We start from the raw sequence: 14,479 nt of genomic DNA on the forward strand, positions 1-14,479 counted from the left end.
ACAGAATGGCGTACAGGGAAATTTTTGATGCACTATCTGCAATGCAGCTGATAAACGACGTGCCACCTACTTCGTGGCTGAAATCAACGTTGCACCTGCATCACGGCTAGGAGCACGATGCATCAAAGATCCAGTACTTGTACCTAGTTGTGCCTTTGAAGTAGGGGTATCTTTAAAGAAGGTGTTTGAAGTGCACAGAGGCCATTTCTTCCCAGCTCTGGCTCCAGACTGTCAGTAGGAGTAGTTGGCCAAATGTGGAGGACAGGTACTGCCTATTCGGATGTAAGTGTTAGCACCTCCTACCTTTCCTGCCCAGGAAGAGCCATCAGAATGCATATGAGTACTCAATCACACCTAATCTTTCTGTGTTGGTGGCTGTCTAGAGGAAATGCACAAAGTGTGACTATTGCTCACCCAAGACGTGTATTGGAGATAGGCTGCAGGCACACAGAACTGTAAGAGCAGAGAGATGCCCAACTTCTAAAAGTGGCAATACTAAAATAGTACTGTTAAATCCAATTTTTCCAATAAAAAAGATTTATCATTCCCTTTCCAATGACATGAAATATGACAAAACTTCCCGATTGAATTAAACTAAGGAGAGCCTAGTTTAGCTCTCCACTGATTGGCCACCACAAGGGGAAAGAGGTGTACTTAATACAGAACTCCACATTACTGCATTAAGATACGGGGCCCAAGGAGACACCAAAGGTTTACAAGAGGGTGAGACACTGTGAAGAAGTAAGTGGGTATTGAAAGGGGTATCATTCCTGGCCTTACCAGGAGAGGTAAATAGTGTTTTTTATGCGAAAACCCTGCTCTGTGGACATTACTCTCCACTTATTTTCATATTGCTAGTGCTTGACAACAGGGACCACCTCCCTCGGAGCCACCACGTTACCAGAAAAGACAGCACAACAGGTGGGTCACAAATAATTCTTTATGCCCAACTCAGGAATCCTCTATGTTCATTTTAAGTTAAGAAATGCCAACATCTTTGATTCAGAAAGAATTAGAATTCAATGATTATTTACAGTCACCATTACAGTAGAGGGCACAGTGTTTAATGCAGCCTTGAATGGGAAAGGCATGCAGTGGCTAACGAAAAAAGGCTTGCTGGAAGTTCCAGCATGCATGAAACTGGTGTGGACCTGTTATTGTACCCCCTGGCTGATTACGCTAATATTCCATATGAATGTACCATCATGATTAAGACTGTCTCTATTATTGCATGTTTAAAGCCTTTTCTCTCAAATAGGTATAGGAGCTCCTTTGACACAAGGAAGTAAGTGAAAACGACACTTATAGTACATGCCTCAGGGTGCATGCACATAATATAGTACAGTCATGACAAAAGCCATTTTGACCCCGATGGTCACAGGGAAGATGACTGAAACATGTTGACCACATAAAAAGGGATATAGGAGGACCATATAAGTCCCTAAGTAATATCCCCAAAGTTTGTAATTTTATCCAACATCACCATTAAATAAAGAACCATATTGGGTGTGAGGCCTGGAGATAATTTGAAATCACTAACACCTCACACACTTCCATATAAACCCAGCTCTGCAATAAATCTGGTATTGAAGCACACCCTGGGGGCATTTGGTTCCCAGGTGGGAACCTAATGATGTAGCATGTCACCAACCAGGTTGATGAGTGAGGGTTCTTTTACAGCAACCCAGCAAATCCTCCTTTGATTAGGAGACTCTAGATATTTCCTTCCTCTGACTTACACAGCACCCTGCCCTAGGGTCTACCTAGGGCCTACCTTATGGGTGACATATAAAAACAAGCATTTGCAATACACTGGGTCTCACTTTTGCTCAAGTTAGAGCTATTAGCATTGTAAATTCCAATCTGGATTTTTCTTGCCCATAAGATGGTGAGTCCTCCCTCACCCTGCTGCTACTTCTGGGTTTCCATACCCTCCTCTGGGGGATAGAATTTCCAGACAACTGAACTGTCAGGGCACCCTTCGGGCCGTCACCGTCACTCCCAGTTCTCCTGTCATCGGGGGTAACTCATTCCACAGAATGCAGTCTATGGGCATCTCAAGACGAACTATGACCCTCCTCTGGGTCACCTCTCCATCCCACTCCAAGGATACCTGGGCCATATGGCAGAATAAGTCCTTCCCATGGGCTGTAGTCAGCCTACACTCCTGGCTGGTGTTCTGCTCTGGGGAAACTAGCATTTCCACTATCATGGTATAGCTAACCTCAGTGTCCCTCAGAGCAATGACTGAGACCCTATTCTCTTCCCCCTGATGGAAGTGACAACTCCAACCCCCGGAGATCACCAGCTGACCATCTGAGTCTATCTCCAGGTAAGGGAGATTAGGACATGAGCTATCTTCTGTCCCTGAGGACTGCCTTCCATAGATCCACCTCCTTAGCAAGCTTCCTGGGGTCAGAAAGCTTACTATGATGGACCAGCTAGCACAGCTCTGTAAAACAAAGATCAAGCATCTTCAAAATTCAGTCATATAGCCCTGACTAATCACCTACTTTTCTGCCCCTCACCCAGTCTTTCAGTGCCTTGCTAGCATGGTCTAAGCAGTCCACCCAGCTCTGTGATGCAATCTTGTGACGTGCCCTGAACCTCTGTTGGTATTTCTCAGGTGTCAGCCCAAACCTGTTGACTAGTATGGTCTTCATAGCAGTGTAGATTGTCAGTTCCCCCACCTCTAATGTGAGAAATGTGTCCCTCCCCACTGTGAGCATATACCTCCACAAACTGCTGCCCTAGAACTCCTCTGGGACCATGTGCACTCTCAGAGCCACTTCATAGGCTGCAAACCAGTTGTCTATGTCATGTTCCACCACATACTTGGGCACCAAATCCTTGAGTATCCAGACTCTTGACTCACCAGTGGTCACTGCAGGTATGCTGCCACCATTACAGTTGCTGGACCCTACTTCCAGGTCTCTTGTGTCCAGCTCCTTCAAACTGAGCTCATGGACCAATTTCTTCTCTTCACGAGCCAGTTTCAATTGTGTAAGCTACAACTTGAGCTTTCTTTCCTCCCTCTTGTCTGACTGCTCCTCTATGGACAGGTTCTGGGAAGAGACACTGTTCCGTGCTCTGGGAACCACTACTGCCTCCAGCAAGTCAATGTCCCACCCTACAGGTAGTTCTAAATCCACAATGGCATCCAGAATCAGGTCATCCTGTTCTTCAGAAATTTCCTGCTTCTCTTCCAAGTTGTCATCTCCTTCTACCTGGGTTTCTGCCCAGGCTCTCAAAGCTTTCTGCAGCTCTGTCTTCCAGGTGAAGCCCCTAGAAGGCACTGGAAAATCTTTACGGAAATCCTTCAGCTGGGACACGGTTTAAGACTCTAACATAGCCAGCTCAAAATCAATTACTGCAGATGCAGGTGCTTCTTCTCCAGAGTGAGACATGGTTTTAGCAGAAAATCAGAAAGCCAATTAGGGAGAATTGAAAAGAATTCAAATTGTTCTTCGTACAGAGTTGTAGTGAACACTGAAGCCCTCATTACGAGTTTGGCGGTCATTTTGCAAGACCGCAACGCTGGTGGCCGCCAAAAGACCATCATTGATGACGGTACAGTGACCGCAGTATTATGAGTCACAAACTGAAGACCCCCCAAATACCACCCCAAATCCGACATCGCCAGGCTGACTGAGGGCAGGAGAGAGACGGTTCCACCAACAACACCCCGCTCTCCATATTACGACCCACAAATCAGCACAGCGGTCATTGCATGGCAGTAAACCATTGGCAGTGCGAAATCGCTGCGGTCAAACTGTCACCTCCACCAGAACCTGACACCACATTGGATAGTCTGAATACCCCACTCCTGAAACACACCACACACACCTGCTCACTGCACTATGTAACACACCCTCACAACCCCCACAAACCTTTGCAACCACAACTACCAACAGAGAGACCATGGACCACACCAATGGAGTACACTGCACGTCGAGACCATAGGCACCAACATACTTCCCAACCATCACACACCACACAACTGCGCCACCAAAACAGTGCCTTCGTCGCCACTGCACATATACACCAGATATCACCAACCACCCTACACACAATACACACACCCACAACACAACCACCATCTCCCATCAGAAGCACCCACATTTCACTGATGATGAGTTGAGGGTCATGGTAGAGCCACAACTGTTTGGAGCTCAGGTCCAGCAATTCTTGATAGCCAGGAAAATGGAGATATGGCAGAGGATCGTTGACAGGATTAACTCAATGGGCACCCATCCGCACACAAGGGAGGACATCTGGCATCCAGGTACCAGGTTGCCATCAACAAGACTGGTGGTGGGCCCCCACCTCATCCCCCTGAGTTTGCATCGTGGGAAGAGAAGGTCTTGGACATCATGCATCCTGAGGGCCTGACTGGAATCATCAGAGCACTCGACTCTGGTAAGTGAACAACATTACCCAGGCACCAACCACTCCTGTCCAGCATGTGACCCCAACACCCATCACTCCCTAAACCACCCCATATCACACGTCAGCCCACTTCACCCAACGCCCCTCCCCTTCATGCCACACCACTCCACTGCCAGTATCCCCACACAGTTCCTCCCTAATGCACAGATATCAATCACAATGTCAAGCACCACAACTCCCACAATGCATCACTCCCTACACATCAAGAATGCACAGTGGAACTTCACAGTGGAACACCTACACAGAAAACCATAGCACATGCCACACCAACTGGATGCTTCGACTGCTTACCAACACATGGCAATGAAAGCAGTGCTATCCACAATCCCCAACCCAAAACGCAAAATTGAAACAATGCCACAACATGTCACCAGCAAACAATGTCTGCAGTGCTGCAGCTGTCATTGCCATTACTGGAAAGCAAGCCAACCTACTCCATGCATCAGATGATGATACCAACAAGTACATATCTACAATGTAACCCCCGCCTTTTCCAGCCACAGGTCCTGCTGCCACTGCCACCCAGCAGCCGATGCCAGAGACAGACAGCCCTCACCAGGACGCAGTGTATATCTGGATATTGACGACTTGCCTTGCCCCTGTGGGACAACTGGCCAGTCCAACACCACAAGCTCCACCCTGGACACATCTGAGTCCTCCAATCATGTGGCTATCACAGTACAGCCAACCCTGCATCCCCACACCTACGTCTCAAGGACAGGTCAATCAGCAGTGTGCCCCACAACACAGGGACCAGAGTCAAGGCCACACACCCAAGACAATGAGGTCCTGGTGCAACTGGGAGTGGGCACACTGTGCCTTGGGCACAGGGGGCAGGGGCAGTAGGAGGGCACCTGTGGGCCAAAAGATGGGGCACCCACAACAAACAATTGGCCAGGAGGCCATCTCCCAAGTCCTGGGAGCATACCACCAGTCCCAGGACACCAGGGGCAAGATCCTCACAACCGTCCAAGAGAACCAGAAGCTGCAGAGGGAAAACCACCAGGAGGCCATGCTGCAGTGGCAGACCCTCAATGCCACCATCACTTCCATTGTAGGGGTACTAAAGGAACTGACCACCATCCTGCGTGCATCTTCCACCCACCATCAGGCCACTTCCACTAGCCACATTCCAACAGAGCCTTCTACTTCTGTGGCAGCTGATGGAATGGAGACCCTGCCAGAGGGCCAGCAGACCACCAGCACACCTCCTCCTGTAGCTGAGGAGCCCACAAACAAGCAAGGACTTCCATCCAGACATCATGCAGGACCTGATCCCAAGACGAAGACCACTGCCAGGAAGTGACCCTCTCCTGAACATTCTCCATTGTCTGCCACTGATACACCCTTTTGAATGTCCACTGTCATGCCACCATTTTCCCATGGCTCCTTTGATACTGGACCTAGACCACCAACAGCTGGGACAACTACTTTGATGATTACACTCACCATGACCCCACTCATCACACGTTGCACTTGTGATTAACATTAAACACCTTTGAGCACAGCGACTGTCTATGTGTCTTTATTGTAATGAGTACCATTTGCATTTGAATAACATGTCAATACAGTCAAACCATTGTCCTGCAAATGTCTGTGAGATAGACAGAAGGGGTAGCAATATGTAGCAATGTTGATGGTAGAGCAGAGATGATCTGGATACATGTGTCAAGGGAGCCACTAGGCAAGGCAGGAACTAGAGTTGCACCACACAAATTCCCTGCAAATAGACCAACGCAAGGGCAACTATCACAATAGGAGTCACTCAACACACATGCTGTACAATGTTTCAATCCCTAGTTTGATTTAGCATGTGGAATCACAAACCACAAGCCCATGTCAGGTCTACATGTCCAAGACATCCATATCCATTGTCCTTCCCTCACGGTAGACAGTTCTCAACTAAAGGCATGTTCCACAGTCAGTAACAGTTGGGTTACACATTCTCCCATTGTGGACTGTGAGGATGAATAGCAATACTAATAACACCGCTATCTTTGGCACAACAATTGCGGTTTGCAAAGCAGTACAGAGAACATAACACATGGACAATAAATTCCATATGTGATGTTACACAACAGTAGAGTGGAAATAGTACTCACATTTGAACTGTAACACCTAATCTGATGGGCAAATTGTGACACATACCTGCCTCTCATTGTTGGTTTAACTCAGCTCTGGAGTCATCTGCATCCTCATCATCTTCCCCCTCATCACTCACTATGTCCCCTTCATCAGCCACTGGTCCAGCTGCCACCGCCTCTACATCTAGCAATGGATGTGACGCCTCAGGGACAGACTGTCCAGCATGCAGCAGCCAACAACAATCTGGCAGACTTTAAGTGGTTTGTAGAGTAGGGTACCTCTGGACACATGTAGGCAGTGGAATCTGGCCTTTAGTATGCCAAAGGTCCTCTTGATGACATGCCTCAACCTGCCATTGGCCTTATTGAAATGGTGTTTGTCATCTGTTGCTAGATATCGCACAGGTGTCAAGAGCCAGTGAAGTTTAGGATAGCCAGAGTCACCTGTGTGCACAAAGGTAGGTCACATCTCAATACAGGTGGGGACATAGGACAGATTGTGAAGTGAGGTGAGATGACAGGGGCACACATTCTATCAGTGGGATATGTGGGATGTTGCTGTTCCGCAAAATGTATGAGTCGTGTACAGAAGAGTTATAATGGTCTTTGAGACACACCACCTGCACAGTGATGAAATAAATGTTTTTCCAGTTCCTGTACACTTGTTCATTTATCCTGGGTGGGACCAAGGCAATGCGGGTGTCATATATGGCCCCTTTCACATGAGGGACATGTGCCAAATCGTAGAAGGCAGCTTTAACAGTAGTCAAATCCGCAGGTTGAGGCAACATGATGCAGCAGGGCAATTGTCTGGGCACAAAGCAGACATTAAATCTTTCAGCACAGTGCTGAACATTGGCTGTGACATCCCTGCTGCCAAGCCCACTGTCATCTGAAATGACCCTGAGGTGAGGAAGTGGAGAACTGACAAAACTTTCATTAAGGGAGGGATGGCATTGGATGACAATTGTCAGACAACAGATCAGGCTCCAACTGGCTACACAGCTTCATGATGGTCTGACGGTTCAGACGATACATCTGAATGACGTGCCTCTCTTTCAGGGTAGCCAGGTCGACTAGGGGCCGGTACACAGGGGCATGTCTCATCATCACTATTGGACTATATCTGGGAATGGGAAAGAGGAGAAGTCAAAAGTTGATGTATGCAATGTGTCAACATTGTCAATCTATGCAGCAGTCAGTACATATCATCTATGACGCACATTAAAATAATCAATCATTAACTTTTTGCATGTAAAATGGCAGTTGCCTGTCCTGTATGCACAGGACAGTTGGAAGTGACTTCATTCTGGTGGTGTTAGACGTCATGGCGGTAGGCAGTCTAAACCGCCATGCAACTCCTCATTGGATATCATTTATCATTGTTGCCTGTGGGAGACTGGGGCCAATGGTGATCACCGCCGCTGGCGGTGACAGTCATGTACACAGAGGACATAACCGCCATTCACAGTTACATAGGTCACTTGACTCCTGACACTCGTGCAAGCAAGACCCCCACTGCTTGTGCTGCTGTGTTCTCATGCTGGAAGCTAATATGCCATGTCCTGCAGGAGATCGGCCCCAGCCTTCACCCAGGAAGAGCTGGAGAAGCTTGTGGACGGGGTCCTACCTCTGTATGGACACTTGTGTGGGGCACCAGAGCAGCAGGTGAGTCTCATGTCATTGTCATGTGTGATTGTGATGTGTGTGAGGATGAAAGGAGTTTGGACGAGGCAGATGGAGTGGATGCATGGAAATGGGTGAGGAGTCTGAGCGTTAGTGGCATGATTACACATGAACTTTGTCTTTCTGTCTGTGTCACACATGTAGGTCAGCGCCCATCAAAAGAAGCGGATTTGGCATGCCATTGCCAAGCAAGTCCGGACCCTGGGGGTCCATAGCTCGTGGAGCACCCACTTTAAGAAGGACCTGAGATACTGGGCCCGGAAGACCGCAAAGGCCCAACTGGGGACGGCCTCCCAATGAGGGAGAAGTGCCCATCGGACCCTGACCCCCCTAATGGCCTGCATTTTGGCAGTGGCCTGCTCTGAGGTGAATGGGCGGTTTAGGGTAGCACAGTAGCCATATGGGGGTAAATACACACTGACACCTCAATGATGTTCTACCTGTATGGCTTAGGGTTACCTACTAGTGGAAAGATGTAGCGTAGGTCATTGTTAGTAGCATGCCGACTATAAGTATCAGCCACCCTGGCAGGATTGGTTCATAGATGTGTGCCCATATCATGCAGACAGTGACTTATGAAGACATTTACTTCCAATTTGTGTGGTCACCCTCAACAAGGTTTAAGCTTCAGTACAAGTGAGGCTTCAGGGCACTGCCATCAGTATCAGCCCACCCCTGTGACAGAGGTAATTAGTGAGTCCTAAATCAGCTGCCATGTACTGTACATGTCGTTAGGTACAATGGGACCAGATGTCACAGTGCTATTTGTCAATGGATTAGTGGCCATGCTACCTACCCATGCAGGATGTGCTAGGTACTGGGCAAGTGTGACTAGGATGTCCCTCATCAAGTACATGAGTACTACTGTTCCACCAATGGCGGTTTCTATCAGCGTTGCTGTAGTTTCCCGCATGGTGTCCTACTGTTATGGAATGTATAGGTGAGGGCATTGTCTGCCACTGCGTAGCAGCAGATTATGTTGTTGTTTCTCTGTGTGTACGTAGGGTTGGTATTAAATCATTGCATCCATTCTTTCTCTGCCACTCTCCCTCCCTCTCCACCTATTTCTTTGTATGTATTAGCATCATCAGGTGAAGGAGAAGGGGCACTGGCAGTGGGGAAGCTGCAGCCCACGGGACCCAGGAGGCTGATACCAGCGGAGCCGAGGGGACCAGTGGGATGGAGGGTGAGGGGAGTGCCACTGGGGAGACAGGATCGATCACTACAACTTCGGATTCCTCCTCCGATGGATGCTCCCTGGTGGTGGTAGACCCATCTGGGACTATCCCAGAACCATCCTTGTCTGCCGCCCCCTTACCAGCACCAACCTCCCTGTACCTCCCCATCCAGTTGCCCATGCCCACTCACCCAGAAGGGTGAGCATCTCCTTCACCGCAGGCACCTCTGACCCTGCCCCAGTCAGCCATGCTGCCCTCAGTGAAGAGGCTATTGACCTCCTAAGGTCCATCTCTGTTGGGCAGTCAACTATCGTAAATACCATCCAGGGAATGGCATCACAGATGCAGCAGTCAAATGCCTACCTGGAAGGCATTCACGGTGCCCTCTCTGCCCTGCAGAGATCCTTTCAGGCTCTAGCCTCCTCATTGACGGCAGCCAGTGTTCCTTCTTCTTCCATCCCCACTCCAACTACCTGTTCCAATCTCACTTCCCTCTCTACTCAACCATCACAAGGACAAACACAAGCACCACAAAAGACACCACCACCATGCACAGGCACAACAGACACATGCAGACACAACAACATCCACTCCCTACATGGACTCCCCCACCACCTTCCGCCTCACAGACACTACACCACTCATACCAGCAGTCACCATATCGTCACTCCCAGATACTGCTACAAGTGCACTGATTCCCACTGTCACCACAATAGAAGACCCCTATGCATGCACCCCATACACCACATGCATACTCAGCACAACTCTCAACACCCCTAGATGCAGCACATCCACCCTACCTCCAGACACCACCACAACATACATTCACACATCCCCCTGCCATCTCCCTGCATGTCCTCCTACTCCTCCCACTACACCTAAATGCCCACAATCACACACCCAACAGTCACACAGCACACACATGACATCCACACTCACACCCAAGGCACCTCACCATACACACCTCACAACCACTCCCTCACTCTCCACTCCCAAACCTTACTCCCATTCCCAACCTTGTGCCCTTTAAAAATGTTTCCTGCATGAGTTTTCCCTGTTCCCTCCCACTGACCCAGTCCCTGTACCCTCCAAGCGCCCTGTTCCACTCCCCAAGCCCCTGCCTTACACCTCCCAGTCCTCCCATTATATACCTAGAACTAGCCTTGCCCCTCCTCCACTTAAGACATCTACCCCCACCAAGGACAAGGTTACCCTTCCCAAAGCAAAAGCCAAGCCCCCTCCCCCAAAATCTAAATCCAGACTTAAGGCCCCACCCCAACCCAAACCAAAGGACCACCATTCCAAACCCAAACCTAAGGACCCAGCCACAAAACCCAAGCCCCACCTCACCCCCATCACTCCTCAGGTGCCTGCATGCCCCACTGATGCACCTGCCATGCGGAGGCCACTTTGCAGTCAAGGGTCAAGTTGGGGCCAAGTACATTGCCCTGTGTGCCTGGTGCTCACGTACCAGTTGGAATGGCCATTTGGCCTCTGTTGTTCAAAGTTTTCTTGTTTCTTGTGTTGCTCTTCAATATATCTGGATCAGGGACCTCTTGGTGTCGAAGGTTACATACTTATCCTGGCTTCCCCTCAACATGTATGTGTTGCATATGTACGATTTACTGTGTGTGGTTTGTTTGTGAGTGTGTGTATGTGTATGTGTGTGGTGGTACGGGTGCGTGGCAGCCACTAGCAATGCCAGGTGTGTGTGTGTGTACTAATATCCTTCCCTCCAGTGTGTGTGAGGCGGGCATACTTATGGTTGATGTCTTCGTCACCGTTGCTGGTTCTGGAGTTGTATGGCCAGCAAGAGCATTAGTAAGACTTCTAGTTTGGGTTCCATGGTGGCTGCGGACGTGCCTGTGTTCCTGAAAGTGAGTGTCCCCTTTTATGTTGTTCGTTTCCACCAGGCTAATCGTGGTGGGGTAACCGCAGCGGATATCCTGGTTGTGTGCAACCTCGTAATATGGTCTGCGGTAACATGCTCCCAACTGGCCTGGAGATTCCTACCGCTTGGCCACCTCCACTGGCTGTACTGGCGGTAACTTGGCTGTGTTCCAGTCGGAACACCGCCATGGTCATATTAAGGCAGTCTGCTCCACGGGGCCTGTGACGGTCCTAGGACCACCAAACTCAGAATGAGGGCCTGAGTTACTATATGGTTTTGCACAAACATAAGTCCTATACTCACCGCTGATCACAAATGTTAATAATGGGGTCGTTAGTTGGCAGGGGTATGCAAGCACCCTGTCCAAGTAGAGTCTGCCACTCTAGTCAGGGTAAGTCAGATGCACAATAAAAGATAACTTGTGCTCATCCTTTGGTAGCTTGGCACAGGGCAGTCAGGTTTATCTAAAGAGGCAATGTGTAAAGTATTTCTGCAACACACACACAGTAACACAATGAAAACGCCACAAAATAACTCCACAGCATGGCAGAACAATAAACAGTACATTTGTAAATAAATTAAGACCAAAATGACAAAAATCCAATGAGTAGAAGTTGCGTTATTAATTTTTAAAGAATAAAAAGAGTTCTAGCGCATAGATGCAATAAGAGGTTCAGGGTTTACTTGAGGTTGCACTGGACCGGGGCAAAGTCAACAGTTCAAGCTAACTGCGATGGAGTGGGGGCTGGGTATAGGAGCCACACAGTATTACAGAGTACCTGGATCCTAGTCTCAAGCACAAAAGGTGATGATTTTCCTCATGCAGTTCTCAAGGCGAAGTGCCAGCACTATGATGCATTGGTTCTAAAGCCGATAGGCTTTGTTTCTCCATCCAGTGAAGGGATGCGTTGATCTTCCTTCGGGGGTGGTAGCGATGCTGTGGTTAAGTTTGGCAATGATGCAATAGGGAAGAGCTGATTCCACATGCAATGTGCTCATACTATTCCAGCAACAGCAGCAGTAACAGGAGCAATGCTTTGGGTCTACTTCTCACAGTAGGCGATGTGTCAATTCCTGCTGGAGAAAGTATCTGGGTCTACTTCTTTGGGGTTAGCACTGCCTATGTAGGTGTAAGTGTTAGCCCCTTCTTCCCAGGAAGAGCTATCAGAATTCAGATGAGTTCTCAGTCACACCTAATCCTCCTGTGGTGGTGGCTGGACAGAGGGAATGCACAAAGTGAATCTGTTACCCTCCCCAGATGTGTTTTGGAGACAGGCTGCAAGCAAACAGAACTGTAAGAGCAGAGAAATGTCCAACTTCTAAAAGTGAGATTTCATTAAAATAGTAATGTTGAATCTGACTTTGCCAGTAAAGAGGATTTATCAACACCATTCCAGTGATATGAAACATCACACAGCTACTGCTTTCTAATCAGAAATCACAGCTTAAAAGTGTACTTTAGTAGGGACGTATAAGTAAATTAAATATGCAAATTGTGGATAAACCAGTGTTACCACATTTTAAGGAGAGAGCACAAGCACTTTAGCTGTGTTAAAGTGCACAGAGTCTGATAGAAAAAGATAGACACGCTTCAGAAAGACTTTAGAAAGTACAATAAAGAACATACTTATCCTTATTTGAGTAAAGACTTCTATCAACGAGGTCTAAATTCTGGAACTTACAACACTAATTGTATTTAATAATGCTGAAATATTTGTATGCGAATAATTCCTCCATGAACATTGTGTGCTTTACAGTTTAGATTACCAAATTTGTTGGGGAATATTGGGTTACCCTGTTTATTTGTAACAGTATGAGTGCAGGTCTTCACCTGCTAGGGTTCTGTTTAAAGTAACTGTTAGAGTTTTTTGTCTTTGTTTGTTGTTGTTTAACCTAACATTTATGTTTTGACATCTTTTCGCCCACATACTTATTGGAGTGTTTAATTTTTCAGATGTGATTGTGCGCTGTTGTTTTTCATGTATATTTAGTCATGCATATTGTAACATAAGTATCCGAACAGTAAACACTCACCTAGAGTGATGAGTATATTGCTCAAATTGCCAGTGGTCCTTCTCTTCTGGGACGAACACAAAATATCCTCTGTAGGTATACCACAGGATTCTTCTAAAGCTAGTCTTGAGAGACTGCGTAAAAAATTAATAAGAACAGAATTGCATACAAAATTGTTGACTGATTGTTTAAACGCCAATATTTTTCAGAAGGGGTTGCAGGTATGAAATATTCCAGTGATCTGTATGGAGGGTGATGTATTCAAAACCAATTTCAGTTTTATACCAATAAATGCTCCTGCAGTTGGATGGTTTTAAGTATTGAAACTGCATTGAAGCATATTGAGTTAATTATAAAAGAGATTCCTGAATTGGAGAAAAAATTATTGGAGGATAAAACAATTTCAGATGCTAAAGATTTTTTGAAAAATCTTGAAGCTTCCACTGCTGAATTTCTTAGGATAAATATATTAAAAAAGACAGAGACGCTTCAGAAAAACATTAGAAAGTACAACAAAGAGCATACTTATCCTTATTTGAGAAAAGACTTCTATCAACAAGGTCTAGATTCCAGTAATTATAAAATTAATTGTATTTAATAGCACTGAAATATTTGAATGCAAATGATTCCACCACGAACATTGTGTGCCTTACAGTTTAGATTACCCAGTTTTGTGGAGAATATTAGTATAACCTGTTTATTTGTAACAACTTCTAAAAGTGTTAGTTCTTTAAAATAGTAAAGTTGAAAATGACTTTGCCAGTAAAGAAGATTTATCATTACCATTCCAGTGATTTGAAACATCGCACAACTACTCTTTTCTAATCAGAAATTACAGCTTAAAAGTGTGGTAAGGACTTCCTAATGTTAACCTATGAGAGGAGTAGGCCTCACAGTAGTGAAAAACACATTTGTGTATTTTTTACTACTAGGACATGCATAACTTAAAAATACATACCTAACCTTTTTCTTGCACAGAACCCTGCCCTGTGGACTACCATGGGCCTACCTTATGGGTGACAATCTGTGCTGCATGCCTCACTAGTAGCATTTAATTTACAGGACTGGGCACATATAGGCCCTCATTACAACCCTGGCGGTCGGTGATAAAGCGGCGGTAATACCGCCAATAGGCCGGCGGTAACAAAAATGGAATTATGACCACGGCGGAAACCACT

This window comes from Pleurodeles waltl, chromosome 5 (assembly GCF_031143425.1).
Source record: "Pleurodeles waltl isolate 20211129_DDA chromosome 5, aPleWal1.hap1.20221129, whole genome shotgun sequence".
In the NCBI taxonomy this organism is placed as follows: Eukaryota; Metazoa; Chordata; class Amphibia; order Caudata; family Salamandridae; genus Pleurodeles; species Pleurodeles waltl.